Consider the following 19,911-nt stretch of genomic DNA (forward strand, 5'->3'; position numbering starts at 1 on the left):
TTGCCCTGCGTAAGGGCGCCTAATGTAAATGATCCCGTAGGGGGCGGGAATCATTTAAATTAGGCGCGCTCTTGCGCCGAGCGTAGAGCGCATGCTCCGTCGGGAAACTTTCCCGACGTGCATTGTGGCAAATGACGTCGCAAGGACGTCATTTGCTTCAAAGTGAACGTGTATGGCGTCCAGCGCCATTCACGAATCACTTACGCAAATTACGTAAAATTTGAACGTCGCGACACGGGAACGACGGGTATACTTTAGCATTGGCTGCCCCTGCTATTAGAAGGGGCAGCCTTACACTAAACACGCCGTACGGAAACGACGTAAATTGCGTACGCAGGGCTCGCGCAACATTGTGAATCGGCGTTAGTATGCAATTTGCATACTATACACTGAGCACAATGGGAGCGCCCCCTAGCGGCCATCGCAAGAATGCAGCCTAAGATATGCATGGCATAAGAGCCTTATGCCATGCAGATTTTAGGCTGCAGTCGGCGTTACGATGTTCCTGAATCAGGAGCATTCGTAACGCCGTGGCAAGTAAGCAATTGCGCTGTGTAACCTATGGTTACACAGGCGCAATTGCTTCTTGAATCCGGGCCAATGTCTTTATCGGTATATATCCTTTAGAAAGTGCTCTTCCTGTTAGGAGATTGTCTCTTCCTGGTTAGCACTGCAGTGAAGCCTGGGCATACAGCCAAGACAGCTGATTGGAGGAAAGCCACACACCCTCTCTCCTCATTGGCAAATGAATACAATAATGTGCATAGCTCTGAGCTGAGACAGCAAGCTGATTGCTAATCTATTTATAGCAACCTCCTCCACACAGACTTAAAGGGGTTGTAAATGTACAATTTTTTTTCATAAATAGCTTCCTTTATCTTAGTGCAGTCCTTTTTTACTTACCACATCCTTCGATTTTGCTTTTAAATGTCCTTATTTCTTCTGAGAAATCCTCATTTCCTGTTCTTCTGTCTGTAACTCTACACAGTAATGTGAGGCTATCTCCCTGGTGTGGAGTGTCGTGCTCGCCCCCTCCCTTGGACTACAGGAGAGTCAGGACGCCCACTAACACACAGCTCCTTTCTCTATCTGCAACATAGAGAGTGTCCTGACTCTCCTGTAGTCCAAGGGAGGGGGCGAGCACGACACTCCACACCAGGGAGAAAGCCTTGCATTACTGTGTGGAGTTACAGACAGAAGAACAGGAAGTGAGGATTTCTCAGAAGAAATAAGGACATTTAAAAGCAAAATCGAAAGATGAGGTAAGGTATGTGAAGGAGGACTGGTAAAGGAAAAATGTTACCTTTACAATCCCTTTAAGGCTCCAGTCTAGGAGAACTTGTCAAAAGTTATCAGACTGATAACAGAGCTACTGAGCAGGAGACAGCTACACGACATAGTGCTTTGGAGAGAGGTAAGAAAACACTACAGATATATGTGCCCAGCTCAAATGTCATGAATCAGGTTTACATCCACTTTAAGGAAAGCAGAGATACAAGCAGCAAAAGTTATATGCAAATCTAGATTTTTTTTGTTTGTAAAAGTGACCTTGGTCCCCCTTCCTGATCCTTCACATTGTTATTTTTATAAGGCAGGTAGACAAAGAAGCTATAGATGTAAGAGATGGTGGGGCCAAGTTTTATTTTTTGGAAAAAGGTGAAATTTGCATACAACTTCAGTTGCTTATATTGGATCCACTGTCTGGTTTCACACGAGGGTTCCCTCTGCTCATGCATTTTCTTCATCGTATGCTTCGTTTGATTAGCCCAGTCTAATGGGCAGTGTTTTCAACCTCCCACAACTTTTTTTTTAATAACACAGAAAATTTATGAAAGAGCACATTTTTTTATTCTGAAAATGACAGAAACTCTTATTATAAGCTCAGACAATCAATATTGAACCACCTGCCGATTTCTCACAGTAAATATACTGCAAGCGGGCGGCAAGTACAGGCACAGTAATGTACATGTATGTACGTGATCCTCCTTTGGCAGGTTTGGCAGCACATTTTAGCCAACATTTCTGTTTCAAGTTTTTTTAAACTGCTGATCGGCTGTGTCCAATCACACACAGAGTTCTGTGTGTACAAACACACAGAACTCTGTGTACATAGGAAAAACAATCTGTTTCTTCTACCTGAAAAGCAGGGATATTAGTAAGTAAAAGCAGCACACATTACACTTGTTACTCAAACAGTAAATTCCTTGCTTGCCCCTAGATGTTAATTTCTTTCCCAGCCAGTGTCATTAATACAGTGTACAGTATTATTACTGATCACTGTTAAGGCCCATACACACGATCGGACTATGCTCCATTGGACAATTGTTGTTGGAATTTCCACAGATAAATGTTCGCTGTGCATGCTCTCAAACTTTCCGACAACAGATGTGTTACGTCGGATAATCCGATTATGCGTACACAAGTCCATCGGACTAAAATCCAAAGTACACGCATGCTCAGAACCAATGCTAAACATCAGACAACAATAGCAGAAGTTGCCCAAAGGGTGGACGGTAAAGAGCTGATACACCACGTCGTTTTGTGTTTTTTTGGCTGACCAAACTGTGCCGTTTGTATGGAATAAAAGTTCCTGGCCAATGCCCTTCAGACAAAAGTCCCTGGTTCCGCTGACCTGGACCACGGCAATCTCCAGTTCTAAGCCGTGCCAGTAGTCCGGGGCTTAGAAATCCCCTGAGCCAAATGTCCAAAATGTCCCTCGTCAGTAGGGACGTTTTGGAGCATTCTAATTGGTCAGCGCCATCACATGGGTGGCGCCGACCAATCAGCAGCTGCATAGCCTATCCTGCCAAAAAAGTGGGCACTGATGGGCTGCACTGGTGGCACTTATGAGGTGGTACTGACAGACTGAACTGGTGGGTATTGATGAGGTGGCACTGATGAGCTGCACTGGTTGGCACTAATGAGGTGGCACTGATGGGTTGCACCCTACCTCTCCACCCTAAACAATAACCTCCTCCCCACCTCTCCACCCTAAAGAATAGTCTCCTCCCCGCCTTTCCATCCTAAACAATAATCTCCTCCCCGCCTCTCCACCCAAAACAATAGTCTCCTCCCCGCCTTTCCACCCTAAACAATAGTCTCCTTCCTGCCTCTCCACCCTAAACAATAGTCTCCTTCCCGCCTCTCCACCCTAAACAATAGTCTCCTCCCTGCTTTTCCACCCTAAACAATAGTCTTTTCCCCGCCTTTCCACCCTAAACAATAGTCTTTTCCCCGCCTTTCCACCCTAAACAATAGTCTCCTCCCCGCCTTTCCACCCTAAACAATAGTCTCCTCCCCGCCTTTCCACCCTAAACAATAGTCTCCTCCCCGCCTTTCCACCCTAAACAATAGTCTCCTCCCCGCCTTTCCACCTCTCCACCCTAAACAATAACCTCCTCTCCACCCTAAACAATAACCTCCTCCCCCCCCTTTCCACCCTAAATAACCTCCTCTCCGCCTCTCAACCCTAAACAAATAACCTCCTCCCCGCCCTAGATTTTATGAGACAAAGGGAAAAAAATAAAAAATAAATCGGCTGTAAAAATCTGCAACATATATCGACCATTGATCTCGTCTTTTTCCTCTCATTCTTGATAGAATGGAAGATTTTCTGAGACAACTTGATTTGTTGTATGCGTAAAGATTTGAAGTATAAAAAATTAAAAGATTCAAATAAAAAAGCAGACACAAATGTCCAGAGGGGTTATTGATCCCTGTGAGAGATGACAAATAGCTGTAAATGTGAAGCCCCGTACACACGGCCGAGGAACTCGACGTGCCAAACACATCGAGTTCCTCGGCCAGTTCAGCCCTGAAGCCGCCGAGGAGCTCGGCGGGCCGAGAGCTCCCATAGAACAACGAGGAAATAGAGAACATGTTCTCTATTTCCTCGTCGAGCTCCTCGTCGGCTTCCTAGGCCGAAAGTGTACACACGACCAGTTTCCTCGGCAGAATTCAGCCAGAAACTCGGTCGAAAGCTGAATTCTGCCGAGGAAACTGGTCGTGTGTACGGGGCCTTACACTTAGACCCGGTTCACACTGGGGCGACTCGTCAGGCGACGCAGCCGCCTGACAAGTCGTGTCCCATTCTAGTGAATAGAACCGTTCTAATAGGAGCGACGCAAGTCGCTCCGACTTAGAAAAAGGTTCTTGTACTACTTTGGGGGCGACTCGGGGCGACCTGCATTGACTTCTATACATAAGTCATTTTGCAAGTCGCCTTAGGCCTCGTACAGAAGAGGAAACATGTACGATGAAAACGGTCCGCCGGACCGTTTCCAGCATACATGTCTGCCCGGAGATTTCTGTATGATGGCTGTACTCACCATTATACAGAAATCCGCGCGTACTTGATACGCGGCGACGAGGCCGCGCCGTCGCCGTGACGATGACGCGGCGACGTGCGCGGCCCTGGCAGTTCAATGCTTCCACGTATGCGTCAAAGTCATTCGACGCATGCGAGGGATATGTACGGTAGGTCTGTACAGACGACCGAACATGTCCGACGGACAGGATTCCAGCGGGCATGTTTCTAAACATGTTTAGAAATATTTGCCCGCTCGAAAAAGGCCCGGCGGGCAAATGTACGGTGGAATCCTGTCCGCTCGGCTGTACAGACGACCGAACATGTCTGCTGAAACTGGTCCGCGGACCAGTTTCAGCAGACATGTTCGGTCGTCTGTATGGGGCCTTAGATGTCGCCTTAATGTCGCCTGGCCGAGTCGCCCCCGAAGTCGTGCCGCCCCTGTGTGAACCGGCTCTTACACATGTGCTGTTAGCATGAATAGTCCACTTAAATTATGGTGATAATCCACACTAATGATATGGAAAATATCTATCCAGTTGAATCATTTCTCTAAAAATAAATACAAAATTACCAATTAGCTTGTTTCATTTCCTTTCTTAACTTGTGACCTTGAAAATATTGCCCACAACTTTTGCTGCAAAACAAATTATTCATAATCTAAAATGATTTTTCCAGCGATGGCTTGGAATTCTTTTGGTGTGAGGCCTCAGCAGAAAGCGTTGGACTATTTCAATGGAAAAACATTTTTGCTGATGCAAAATTTACCTGCTATTTTGCCAAAACACATTGACCAATAAGCACAGGAAAATATGGAAAATGCCAGAAAAATACAGATTTGCAAACGGCATAAATATATGTGAAATATTCAGTAAAATGTAAATTTTGAGAGAACTCATGTCATTACATATTTGCAGAATAATGGTGTTGCCACATTTGTATTGAAATCAATGCTGTAGTTCAAAACTGCTATTAAATACAAAACACATGTGAACATTAAGATTGTCTCGTACAATCTACTCAATCGGGATTTTACCAGCAGAGGGCAAAAATGCCCAGTAACACACAGCAGCCAATCACAATCCAGTTTTTAGCATTTTAGTGCCAATCACCTCTGCCTAGAATCCAGGCTGCTTGTTATAAAATACATTTTGCACAGAACACTTTATTAAATTGAACGAATTAGAAAAGAAATATGGGAGCTGCAACTGCTGACATATTTTTAAGGCCCCGTTCACATAGGCGCTCTCTGTTCAGCCAGCTTGCTGAATTGGAGCAGAACGGGATGAATGTCACTTTTGTGACAACTTTGTCCAATCAGTTTTTTTTTCTGCATTTACAAACCAGAGATTTCCAGACCCATGTCTGGACTACCTCAGGTTCATCATATGTAAGTATGGAAAAACCAACCGCTGTTGTGAGAATACACTGATCAGTGGCTGCAGGTAACTGGCTGCCGCTGCAGATCGAGGGAATTTTCCCAACATGTCTCTTTTGTTGGGTGGAGGACTGACATAAACCAAATGAAATTTGGTCGGTCGGACTGAACTGGTTGAATTTTTGATCAGTGCATGGCCAGCTTTCCCCAGATTGGCACCTCTATCCAGAATTTTCCACCCAACTCCTTTAATTGTTAAGCACAGGATGACCGCCACGAGCCAACAGGGGTCCTCCTCGGATAGCATTTCAGGAACCAGCCAAAATGTGTACAGTGAATGGCCAGCTTTGGACAGAAAGTACCGTATATACTCGAGTATAAGCCGACCTGAATATAGGCCAAGGCACGTAATTTTACCACAAAAAAATGGGAAAACGTATTGACTCGAGTATAAGCCATCTGCATGCCTCACTGTGCCTCACTTTGCCTCACTGTGTCCATGTGCATGCCTCACTGTGCCCATGCCTCACTGTGCCCATGCCTCACTGTGCCCATGCCTCACTATGCCCATGCCTCACTGTGTCCATGACTAGACTGACGTTTAACATGGGAGTCTATTTAAGGGGTGCCCGGCTTTGAAAAATCGGTGCTTCCCGGGTCCCCTAGACAACAAACATTGTACACTTATATAGGAGAAATGGGGCTATATGTGTGCCAAGTTCCGGGTCCAGGGGACCTACGACCGGCCGGTACCAGGTCCCCAAAGTCACCAGAGATATTACTATTTAACACGGGAGTCTATGGAAGGGGTGCCGGCCGGTACTGGGTCCCCAAAGTCCGGGAGATCAGGCGCAAAAAGGTGACTCGAGTATAAGCCGATGGGGGCATTTTCAGCACACAAAAAATGTGCTGAAATACTTGGCTTATACTCAAGTATATACGGTATGTTACTGGCCGAATCACCAGGAGAAAATAAAGGGGAAAAAAAGCCTAGATAAATTATGTAGCCACCACATTTAAGGATTGGTAAGCTGCAATATATTACATTTTTGCTTTAGGTTTATTAGTGCTTTAAAGTGTTACACAACAGTAAAATAAGTCTGTATATGCAGTAAAGCATACTTGTTATACGAACAGTGGAACCTAAGGGGTTAATCCTTTGCATTGTGTAAAAAGACTGTTCGATCCTGTCTTCTCTGATCATCTCCTTTTTCCACTATTTACAGATCCATGGGACAGGCTGCACATGCTCAGTTTGGTGTGTCTTGCTAGAGAATTTTAATTTTTGTTGGGAGAGTGCATGTGATCAGCACAGGGCCAATCAGCACTGTCCAGACAGAGTCAGTGGTCCTGCATCCTGGTAAGACAGTCAGAGTAGAATGAAAAGCTTTAACCAGTTACTGATAGAAGTCACAAGACTGCTCTAACTGCTAACGAAAAAAGGTATTTAGCAGTTTATATTGACTAAAACTATCGCTTTTCCATGTTCTGTGTCTGTGGGACACCAGATATAGTGAATACAGGGTCCTGGATTTAGTAACACTTTAAGTGTGTCCGCAAGTGCTCAGTTTGTCAATCACCTCCGCCATCTCATATTCAATGTGTATTCATATGCAAACTATCAATTTTCTATTAGAAGCCTAATGGTGCCTGCCTATACTAAGAGGGCTGGGTTTTCATAGAACCTAAGTAGCCCTAGACCCAGGGAGTGCGTTTATGTAAATTTGCAACTTCAAGTCACAAAATTGAGCTCCAGCCTGCCCCTCCCATGATAATAGTCACTGAGACATCTCATCACATGATGGACCAACAGTGGTGTTTGAAAAGTGGGCAGGGTGGTTTAAAGCCTAGGAACCAAAGCTACTAGTCAGCACACGGTAATCTCCTAGTAGCTTAGCATTGCGAAAATTAACACAGTTCTTAAAAATTAAGATGTATCTGTGTCCGATGCCTCTTACTGCACTTTGGAAAGCGCACCCAACTTGGAAGCATACAATTGACCCTCACTAACGGTCCCCAGCAAAAGCATATAGCAGAACACAGAGTCATTTTGGATTTCTCTGGTTCCTTAACCACTTAACCCCCGGACCATATTGCTGGTCATAGACCAGAGCACTTTTTGCAATTCGGCACTGCGTCGCTTTAACTTACAATTGCCCGGTCAGGCGACGTGGCTCCCAAAAAAAATTGGCATCCCTTTTCCCCACAAATAGAGCTTTCTTTTGGTGGTATTTGATCACCTCTGCGGTTTTTAGTTTTTGTGCTTTAAACAAAAATAGAGCGACAATTTTGAATAAAAATATATATTTTTTACTTTTTGCTATAACAAATATCCCCCAAAAATATATAAAAAAAAACATGTTTTTTCCTCAGTTTAGGTCGATACGTATTCTTCTACATATTTTTCGTTAAAAAAAATCGCAATAAGCGTTTATTGATTGCTTTGCGCGAAAGTTATAGCGTTTACAAAATAGGGGGTATTTTTACTAGTAATGGCGGCGATCAGCGATTTTTTTTCGGTACTGCGACATTATGGCGGACACTTCGGACACTTTTGACACATTTTTGGGACCATTGGCATTTTTATAGCGATCAGTGCTATAAAAATGCGTTGGACACTAGGGGGGCGGGGAAGGGGTTAAGTATGTTCCCTGGGTGTGTTCTAACTGTAGGGGGGGTGGCCTCACTAGGGGAAATGACTGATCTTCTGTTCATACATTGTATGAACAGAAGATCAGCATTTCTCTTCCTGACAGGACCGGGAGCTGTGTGTTTACACACACAGCTCCCGGTCCCCGCTCTGTAACGAGTGATCGCGTGTGCCTGGCGGTGATTGCGCCCGCCGGGCACGCGCACGGGAGTGGGGGGAGAGCGGGGCCTAGTGGCCTGTGCGAGAGCCGACGTATAGCTACGGGCTCTTGCGCAGGGGATACGGCGGCTGGTCGGCAAGCAGTTAATGTAAGTTCTGTTACTGCTTGGTAACCAAGACTATAGCAGCTCATAGATCAGTGTTTCTCAATTCCAGTCCTCAAGGCGCACCAAATGCAATATTTTTTACTTTTTGCAATAAAAATGTACTGGTTACTAAAAAAAATGACACGGGCAGTGAAGGGGTTAACCAGGAGGGGGCGCTCCCAATCGCGGGACACCAGCGGCGATCAGGTCCGCTGTTTCCGTGGGTACGGTCACAGAGAAGAGGACCGGGTCGCGAGACACACGTTTGGGCTCTTAAAGGGGACGTACATGTACGCCCTTGTGCCCAGCCGTGCCATTCTGCAGACGTATATCTGCGTTCGGCGGTCCACAAGTGGTTAAAAACACTGGATTGGCTGGGGGGAGAAGCCAGGGAAGCCACCTGCAACCTGGATTGGGGGGGGGGGTTGTTTGCTGACCCCCAAAAAACGGAGCACCAGCCGCCACTGTGTGAAAGTTACTTTTATGTAAATGTGACAGCCCAAAATTAGTTCTCTAGGGTAATACAGTCCAATTTCCATTTTAATGAGTCTCTTATTGCCTGGGGCTTTACCAGGTCTGTGAGCCTCAATTGCCATGTTGACATGCAGTGACCCTTGCAACAAAGAGCATACAGTATATTAGGTGTCGCCATTCTGTGGGAATTACTTTATCTCATGGGGTATAAAAATGGGAGACAGCGATGTTTTCACAAGGGAGCTGCAGAAGAATGGAAATCCTTTGTGTACTTATATGTAGGAATTAGAAACTTGGAAGCACATCTCCTTAAGTGGCAGCAGTCCATTTTCTGCAAGTGTAAAACACCTAGGGCGCTAGTACATCGTCCCCAAATTCTAGAAATATTGCTGTGACTCTGTCGCTTTCAAAGTAATAAAGAGAAGCAGGATCACGCAGCAGGCAATGAACCATTTATTTATTATGGATGTCCAGCCACTTTATCAGCTACAATAATGTAATAAAAACCATACTTGTGGAACAATTGTCCCAGCCAAATTCTTTCTGTAAACAACCATTTATATGTTTTATTTGGCCTGTCTATGGTTGTTCTAAAATGCCCTAACCTTCTCAGCAAAGCAAACTGAGGACTGAGAAAAAACGGTAAGATAATGTGTTTAAATACCACCAAAAGAAAAAAGAGTGAACAAAAAGGGTAGTTATACAGCATATAAACATTCAAAGTTTTCAGCAAGTAATCGTTGATTTAAAAAAAAAATGGCACCCATATTATATGCACAGGTATACCCTAATGCCGCGTACACACAACCGTTTTTCAGGTTCTATTTTTTTAAGGGTCTAGAAAAAACTATGTTTTTTTCAACCCGATCATTAAAACGGCCTTGCCTACACACGATCGTGAAAAGAAAATGCTCTAGCAATGCGCGGCGACGTACAACACGTACGGCGGCACTATAAAGGGGAAGTTCCATGCGGATGACGCCACCCTTTGGGCTGCTTTAGCTGATTTCTTGTTAGAAAAAGACGATTCACGTTTTTCTGTCTGTTACAGCGTGATGAATGTGCTTACTCCATTACGAACGGTAGTTTTACCAGAACAAGGTAGTTTTATGAAACAGGTAGTTTATGAAACAGGTAGTTTTATGAAACAGAGATAATCGGGGGAGAACATGTTTAAACATGTTCTCCCGCTGATGATCTCCACACACTGAGAATTAGGGGTGCAACGGATCGTCACCGATCCGTGATCCGAACGGGTCACCCCGTTCGGATCGGCACACCACGCGATCCGGGGAGCGCTCACGGATTGGCCGCCATCATGTGTCACCTCCAGCTCAGAATGTATACCCGAGAGACAAACCCAGCGCTCACTGGGCGGAAAACCAATCACAGAGCGGGGCTGGAAGTGTCCCTCCCTGCGCCATGTTGTGATTGGCGGAGCCGGCTGGAGGAGGGCGTGGGCGGGGTTGTTGCCGAAAGTAGCAGAGTGTGGAGTTGTAGTTACTCGGCGCTCTCTGTGTGTAGCGGGTGGCTTGGGGGGGGCCGGGCGGGCAGCTCACCTCCATAGAACGCTCTACTTTTACCCGGTCCTCAGTGTAGTTCTGTGTGTTCGGTGGCCGCTCAGACTGGCATAGCTCCGTGTCACACGCCCTGCCCAGAGCCTCTTCTTACCGCTGAGGTGGAAGAGTGCTCCCCTCATCTGCAGTAATGCATTCCTCCATTAGGGGGCACCTCACACTCTCAGACTTATCTACAGGTGAGTAGTGACTTTGTATAGGAGTCCTCCAGTCATCCTGTCCTGTGATATGAGAGTCCCATGTAGTGACCCCTCTCCCTATATGTCTGTTACTGTTATTGGAGTTCTCCTTTAACCTGTTGCTGATAATGTGACACACGTGTGGTGGTGGGGATGGCGAATCGTAGCGCACACATGACAGCCGAGGTTTCTGTAATGAGAGCGTGCTCACTATCACCCATGTGACCGCACTGTCACAGACACTATGATTTCTAGGATGAGCTCCTGATCATGTGATGGCCAATCCCAGCAACTATGTGATCGAGAAGTCCATCCCAGCTCTGGGTCTAAGGTAGGGGTGCAACGGATCGTCACCGATCCGTGATCCGAACGGGTCATCTTGCCCCACCCCTGTGTGCTTGTCAGAGCCCAGAGCACAGCGTGACACGCCTCCCCGCCTCAGCGCGCTCACTACAGTCCCGGGACTGCCTGCAGACATGTGGAGACATCATCTGTGAGCTCTGCACCTGCAGGTAGGAGCTACACCATCACCCGGGGAGCATGGCTGTCTGTACACCAGAGGAGGGGGGTGGGGGTGACACCGGAGTAATGATAGTGAATGTGATTAGGGGGCAAGTGGACATCTTTTATTACACCCAACAGAGTTTTAGATTCAGTTATTTTCATCACAAAACAGAGCTTATACACTTAAATACAATATTTGTAAATCCGACGGACTGTTTAAATGTTAAATTTAATGTGAAAATCAGAAGTGTTCTGTCACATTAGCAATAAACAGTCCGTCGGATTTCCAAGCACTGTATTTAAGCACATAAGCTCCGTTTTGTGTTGAGAATAACTGTGAAATCTAAAACTCTGGTGGGTGTAACAAGATTTGTCTTTTTTTTTTTTTGCCGATCCGAAAATAATTCGATCCGTGACCACTGATCCGAGGATCGATCCGATCCGTGAGTTTTCTGATCCGTTGCCCCCCTACTGAGAATACTCATTGACTGACACAGAAACGGACAGTTTATGAAGCTGCGATCTTAGGACTTCACTGGCGATCTGAGTCAGAATTCACACTCCCCGATTCACCAGCTCAGAGGTGAAGAATCAGGGAGTGAAGAGAGAATCCCGGGGGATTATTATTATTAACTTCCTTCTACCTCGATCTGATATATATATATATATTATGTAAGGGGACTCTTTATTTCATTAGCATTAATCGCGCCATCTGTCCATGTACTGAGCAGTGATAATTTATTACTGTTTAATAAACTGACATCCCTGTGTTTCTGTGAATAAAATAAAATCTAATTTTAAAGGTTAATATGCAAGTCATAAAAAAGTGTTTGGGGACCCGGGTCCTGCCCCAGTGGACATGTATCAATGCAAAAAAAAGTTTCAAAAATGGCAGTTTTTTCGGGAGCAGTGATTTTAAGTACCTGGGGGGTGTCTATAGTATGCCTGTAAAGTAGTGCATGTTTCCCGTGTTTATAACCATCTCTGCACAAAATGACAAGAGAAAAAAGTCAATTAAAACTACTCGTGGCTATAATGAATTGTCGGGTCCCGGAAATACAGATAAAAGTAATTGAAAAAAAATGCATGGGTTCCCCCCCAGTCCATTACCAGGCCCTTTGAGAGAGGGAACGATCTCCCTGCAAGGGAAGGCAGAGCCGCCCACACAGAGGGTAATAGAGCCGGGCCAGGTAGGAGAGAGAGGTACAAGGAAGCTTTGGGGGGAAAGGGGGGGCGGTGGTGGTTGGGGTTGCACAGTATGCATAGGGCAACCCAAAACCCTGCATTCTGCACATAACACACACCTGAACTCTGCACTCTGTAAATAAGGTACTACTAAACTCTGCACATAGCGTACTCCTAAACTCTGCACTCTGTATGTAGTGCAACCCCTAAACCCTGCACTCTGTACACAAAATACCTCTGAACTTTGAACTCTGTACATAGCACACCCCTGAACCATGCACTCTGTACATAACACACTCCTGAACTTTGCACTCTGTAAGTAACACACTCTGTATGTAGTACAGCCCAAATACAAATGGGCCTTTGATGATGCGGCCCATGATTAAATGGAGTTTAATACTCCTGCTATAGAGGGATCCCTGATGCCTTCTTAGTTCTCCGCTCTGGCTTGGAAACGTGCTGTACTTGCTGCTCTATATTACATAAAACTATAAGGGGGCTTCCTGTTACTAGCAGCCTGTGATTATATTAATGCAATGTAGCATAGAATTGGAATGAATGTCCCTTGGAAGTGTAGACCTAGACTGAACAGATACCTGTGCTGTTCTCACTACATGTCCGTAGTTATAGTGCAGATACCATCAGGTTTAATGTAAAATAGCAATGCGCATCCTGGCCTGGAACTGTAATACCAACTCTCAAACCACAAGAAGGGAAAAGCTGATTAGAAATTATTTGCAAGGTTGTTTGTTATCCCTCGATATAATAAACAAGCTAATTCTAGTACAGTTATCCTTTAATGGCATGCAAAAAATATGATTAATAGGTGGGTCCTCCAAAGATCTGGAATGCACCCCACTTTGTCATTCAGCCTGGAAACATGTCAGTGCAAAAACACTGGCTTCTAAATCACCACAACGTGGCTGCTTTGGACCCGTCACACATTATAATTTTTACCATATTACTAATAAACCTGGGTTACAAAGCCAAGTTACCATCTCCTTTAGGCACACATTTTTTTTTTTTCACCCTCATTGACCAGAAGTGAAGGTTATTGTTTTACCTTAGAGCATGGTCTCTATTAATACCGAGTAGAGTTTTTACATGCACAGTCTATTTTACAAGCTCATTCTATGTTTTGTAATAAATCTGGACTCAATTCAAATAATTCCCAAGACGATTTTCAGTGAAGAGGAAAAAAAATACACACAACCACTTGTCTCTGATGTAGAAGAATGTAGAAACTTGAGCACCACCTTCTGGATAGTTTTATACTTGGCATGTAATATACAAAACACATTTAAAAAATAAAAATAAAAAAAAGGACTCTGTTGTTTCCTTAAAAAAAAAAAAAAAAAAAGAATAATAATAATAATAATAATAATAATAATAATATATTTTCTATTTATTCCATACACATAGAAAAAGAAAAAAATGCAGTTTATATATGAATGTAATCAACTTAAAGAATTACACTTTTTGCGAGAAAATAAATAAAATAAGTGCAAAAAGCCAAAAATGTGCATTTATAATTTTTTTGCAATGGAGCCTGCAAAGGTGGGCGCAATGCGTGGTCTTCTCCACCATCAGTTACATGGCTGGAGGAAGTATCAATGGACCACAAGTGCAGTGACGTCCAATGAGGTTTACAGTCACTCTGCTGCAGTGGCAAAGCCATGCACAGCCACGCCAAATTCTAATTCACAGGAACCAGTGGGGAGAAACAACCATGGATTCTGTAACTAAAGCCTCGTACACACGATCAGATTGTTGGCAGGGGATTTTCTGTTGACAGACTGTTGGCCTAAAATCTGACCGTTAGTATGCTACTTCAGACAATTGTTGTCCAACTTTCTGCCAACAAATGTTGGATGACATGCTAATAAATTCCGTCACACAAAAGTTGAAAGTACAAACATGCATGCTCTGGAATCAATGCTCTTTTACTAGCAGGGGCCCGGTCTTCTCCCTTCTTCCAACTTCAGGGGGTCTTCTTCCGACTTCTCAGCTCTCTTCCCCTTGCTCTCCGGTTCTTTCTCCATTCTGCGGGGCACCTCCGCTGTCTTCTTCCAGCTCTTTTACTAGCGGGGGCCTGGTCTTCTGCGTCGCCTTCTTCCCTCTTCTTCAAAGTTGACTCGACGCTCCCTCCCGCTATAATGCTGGGTGTGTGGTGCACAACGATTTATATAGGCCTCTAATAATGTCACAGTCCCAGCATGCTCCGGGTGGTGACGACATAAGGGGGCAGGGTAATTATGTCGTCACCACCCGGAGCATGCTGGGACTGTGACGCCATAAGAGGCCTATATAAATCGTTGTGCACCGCACACCCAGCATTACAGTGGGAGGGAGCGTCGAGTCAACATCGAAGAAGAGAAAAGGAAAGAAGGCGACGCAGAAGACCGAACCCAAGCTAGTAAAAGAGCTGGAAGAAGACAGCGGAGGTGCCCGGCAGAAGGGAGAAAGAACCAGAGAGCGGGAGAAGAGAACGGAGAAGTCGAAAGACCCCCCGAAGTCAGAAGAAGATCCCCGAAGTTGGAAGAAGAAAGAAGACCGGGCCCCCGATAGTAAAAGAGCTGAAAGAAGATAGCGGAGGTGCCCGGCAGAAGGGAGAAAGAACCGGAGAAGTCGGAAGACCCCCAAAGTCGGAAGAAGACCGCCGGAGCTGCCAAATAAATTACTTTAAAAACCTGTCTAGTGTGTTTTTATTCTTGACACTTTTTACACCCCAGGTGAATTGGTAGGGGTACGATGTACCCCATACTCATTCACATAGGGTGGGGGGCTGGGATCTTGGGGCTCCCTTATTAAAGGGGGCTCCCAGATTCCGATAAGCCCCCCGCCCACAGACCCTGACAACCAATGGCCAAGGTTATCGGGAAGAGGCCCAACATGGGGACAGGGTGCTTTGGGGGGCCACAGGGCGCCCCCCTGCCCCAAAGCACCCACCCCCCCATGTTGAGGGCATGCGGCCTGGTATAGTTCAGGAGGGGGGGGGCGCTCACTCGTCCCCACCCCCTTTCCTGACCAGCCGGGCTGCGAGCTCGGATAAGGGTCTGGTATTGATTTTGGGGCGTAGAGGGTTCCCCTTGAAATCCATACCAGACCTAAGGGCCTGGTATGCTCCTTGAGGGGAACCTGACGTTTTTTTATTTAAAATTTGGCATGGAGTTCCCCTGTGGGAGGGAGGTGTTTGCCTTAGAACAGGTTCACACTGGGGCGACTTCCTGTAAAGTTGCCTCACTGTGAACGGGGATCCAACTTGGAGGCGACTTCCATTGAAATCAATGGGTACAAGTCGCTTACAAGTCGGATTGAAGTAGTACAGGAACTTCAAGTCGGAGCGACTGCAGTAGTGTGCATTAAGACGGCTCCATTCACTTACATTGATTTCTTCATGCAGCGCGACTTGAGGTGACTAGGGGCGACCTGAAGTCGGATCCAAAGTCGGACCTGTGTGAATGGGCTCTTAGTGTTGACTTGCTCACTACATCTGCTGAAAGTTTATTCCAAGCATCAACTACCATTTCAGTAAAACAATACTTTGTTTTGAACGTTCCTCCAGTTAGTTTGAGATCATGTCTCCGTGTTCTTGATTTTGGTTTCTATGTAAAAAAAACTGCCCTCCTGAACCTTATTCACCCCCTTGATGTATTTAAAGGTTTCAATCGTCAGTGTGCCCTGTATTGCAAAATCTACTCTTCAGTTACCTCCTTCATTGTGGGGCCTAGCTTTTTCTTGCTCTCAGAAATATTACTGGGCTGCGGTACTGGAAACAATACCTTGGTGGCTTTACAGATGACGAGTAATCCAGCAGTAGACCTGGAGGCGGCTTTGCGTGGCTCTTACTCGGAGTTGAGTAACCTAATCTTCCGAGGTCCCCGCTCCAAGCCCAATGTTACTGTGCCCATGAAAACTACTTTGAAGGTATGTAGGCAACTAGAGGTCTCCATGGGGATTGCTGACAACTAGTCTCCACACACTCCTCTATGGAATTAATACCAGACCCTCTTGTATGGGGGCAGTATGGGGTCAAAACCCTGCAAAACATCATTTCAGGTGGATGTTTATTGTCATTTGATAAACCTAAAGCTGCTTACCGGCTGCCCAACAGAATGTTTTTCAGATATCTTCAACTTAGCCATGCTGTTCAGGTCCAATTTACAATTTCTCTAAGGATGATGTCCCACCCAGTGGAGTCACTCTTATTAACAGAACAGCTAGATAAACCATTATCCTCCTTCTAATATTGGCTCAGCTCGATACGTCCAAAGTGACCCACTTATATGGGACCTGGCATGGGGATCTACCTACCTCGACTGACGGGGATTGGAGGAGGGTATCTCTCCTAAAAGGTTGTCGTCTATATATGCCGCCGCTGATCTTACCTGTCCCAAATGTCGGTCGTTGGTTGGTAGATTCATCCACATGGTTTGGTCTTGCCCTTGCCTACAGGATATCTGAAAGGGGGTAGCTTTCTGAGGTGAGAACCGTGAGTGGGTTGACAGCACCTATTGATCCACTTATGTTTCTATTGGGTATTTGTGACACCCTTGCTACTACGCATCATATTTATGGCTGATGGTTAGCAAGTCTCATACGCCCACACTTGAAGTACCACCACTGCACCTTAAGGAAGAACACCTGACTAACCTGCTGCCACTTTAATGATGTAAAAATGTGATAGTATTTTTTACCTCTATCTAAACGCAAAGACAAACCTAAAAATAAAATAAAGACAACTTCATACGCGGTACAATTTAAAGTATCGCTATAAAGATGATAACAATGTGATAATTCTAATTATCAGTGTAACAATATCACCCTGTGACAAGTGAAATGATACTACATTTAATGAAAAGTTCATAAGCATAATGAAATTCATCCGAAAAAGAGTTGATCCAGTGTAAACTTTTCTGATCTTCCACCACACCACTAAGTGCCAGTGATTCCGCTCCCTTTGGATAACATACTCATCAGATTTATGCCTTAGGCCTCGTACACACCAGCGGACAGTCCGATGAAAACAGTCCGCCGGACATGTCGTGTGTACGGGGCCTTACACTCTCGTGCTTGGCAAAATCGCTTGTAAAACCAGTTTAATAAAACGCTATGTGAAAAACCAAAGATTTTGCCAAGCACAAGAGTGTAAAGCCCTGTGCACACGGGCGAGAATCCCGTCGGAAAAAAAAACGTTGGTTTTCTTGATGGGATTCCTGGGCAGATTTTCTTGCCAAGCCCTGTGTACAGACGCACATTCAAAAGAACCGCTGTTCTTTTGAATGGCAAGAATGCGGTGACGTCATAGACTACGACGAGCATGCGCTCGTTAAATTCGATGCTGCAGCCACCATCTTGCTTCACCCTACCTATGCCTTGGAAGCTACCGTGCATGCGTCCAAGTCTCATCGAGCATGAGCGGGTTTCCATGGAGGCAGGCAAGCATACACACGCTCGGGTTTCTCGGCAGGAAAACACTGCCGAGAATCCAGAAAATTGAGAATCCCGACGAGAAAATAGAGAGCAGGTTCTCTATTTTTCTCGTCGAGATTCCCGGCAGTTTTCTCGACGAAATACCATACACACGAATGGTTTTCTTGGCAAAAATCTCTGCCAGCAGTTTTCTTGCTGTTTCTTGCCAAGTAAACCGTGCATGTGTATGAGGCTTTGAGGTTTCTCGTCAAGAAAACTGCCCAGAATGTCGACGAGAAAAATAGAGAACCTGCTCTCTATTTTCTCGTCGTGATTCTCGGCAGTGTTTTCCTGCCGAGAAACTTGAGCGTCTGTATACATACCTGTCGCTGTGGAAACCTGCGCATGTTTAAAATGACTTTGACGCATGCGCGGTAGCTTCCAAGCAATAGGTAGGGTGAAGCAAGATGGCGGTGACGGCATCGAATGTGACGAGCGCATGCTCGTCGTGCTCGATGACGTCACCGTGCTCGTGCCATTCAAAAGAACGGCGGTTCTTTTGAATTGAGTGTGTGTACACTCGGCCAGCAAAAGAATCTTGCCAAGAATCTCGTCAGGAAAAACAACGTTTTTTTCGTGACGAGATTCTGGCCCATGTGTACAGGGCTTAAGGCATAAATCTGGTGAGTATGTTATCCAAAGGGAGCGGAATCACTGGCACTTAGTGGTGTGGTGGAAGGTTATAAAAGTTTACACTGGATCAACTCTTTTTCGGATGAATTTCATTATGCTTATGAACTTTTCATTAAATGTAGTTTCATTTCACTTGTCACAGGGTGATTTTGTTACACTGATAATTTGAATTATCACATTGTTATCATCTTTATAGCGATACTTTAAATTGTACCGCGTATGAAGTTGTCTTTATTTTATTTTTAGGTTTATCTTTGCACTCTGTTGGAGTTCCATACACATGAATACAATTTAGCGCCACTTATTTTTTCACTACTACGCATCATAGCAGATTGTTTTTTTTTTTTATGCTTTCTACTATGCCAGGAAAGCCATCCTGCTTAAGTGGAAGATGCCAAACCCTCCTTCGTTGGTTCAATGACGCACTCTAATTAACAATGTTCTTTCCCCAAAAAAAACATAACATTTGGGCTGCGTGGGTTACAGCACGAGAGCAGGTGCCATTTTTACCTGCCGGATGTTTGTTTGGAGATATGCGCATATAACTTTTATCATTGTGAGTAATACTTTGTTCAATAAATCAAAGTTTTTAAGGTTTTACACTATCTAGTACTCTCTTATTCACATACAATGTGCTTGGGAGCTTTGGATGTCCATTTGAAGTAAAGTCTAAAGCAGAGGTCTCCAAACTTTTCAAACAAAGGGCCAGTGTATTGTCCTTCAGACTTTAGGAGGGCCGGATTGTGGCCAGCAGGGGCAGAAAATGTCCCAGGCCAAACATCAGTGACAATAAATATGGCCTCAGGATTGGTGGTCAAAAAGAGGAGGAGTGGTGCCCATATTAGTAGGAGAAATAGTATCCCATCATTGGTATCTGTGGAAGAAATAGTGCCCCATTTTTTTGGTGTCAGTGGTAGGAATAGTGCCCCAAGGGTCGGATAAAGGCTAGCAAAAGGCCACATCTGGCACTCGGGCTGCAGTTTGGAGACCCCTGCTCTAAAGCCTCGTACACACGATCAGTCCATCCGATGAAAACGGTCTGAAGGACAGTTGTCGTAGGTTAACCGATGAAGCTGATTGATGGTCCGTCGCGCCTACACACCATCGGTTAAAAAAACGATAGTGTCAGAACGCGGTGACGTAAAACACAATGATGTGCTGAAAAAAACGAAGTTCAATGCTTCCAAGCATGCGTCGACTTGATTCTGAGCATGCGGTTAGCAATCCATCGGTTACATTTTAAAGCAA

The 19,911-nt window shown here is 45.1% G+C and overlaps 1 protein-coding gene across 1 annotated transcript in view; it reads right to left on the minus strand.

Annotated features, from left to right (window-relative positions):
- ACOXL (acyl-CoA oxidase like) overlaps positions 1 to 19,911 on the minus strand; it is a 456,283-nt gene that overhangs the window by 360,526 nt on the left and 75,846 nt on the right. The gene's annotated exons all lie outside the window — the stretch shown is intronic.

This window comes from Rana temporaria, chromosome 4 (assembly GCF_905171775.1).
Source record: "Rana temporaria chromosome 4, aRanTem1.1, whole genome shotgun sequence".
In the NCBI taxonomy this organism is placed as follows: Eukaryota; Metazoa; Chordata; class Amphibia; order Anura; family Ranidae; genus Rana; species Rana temporaria.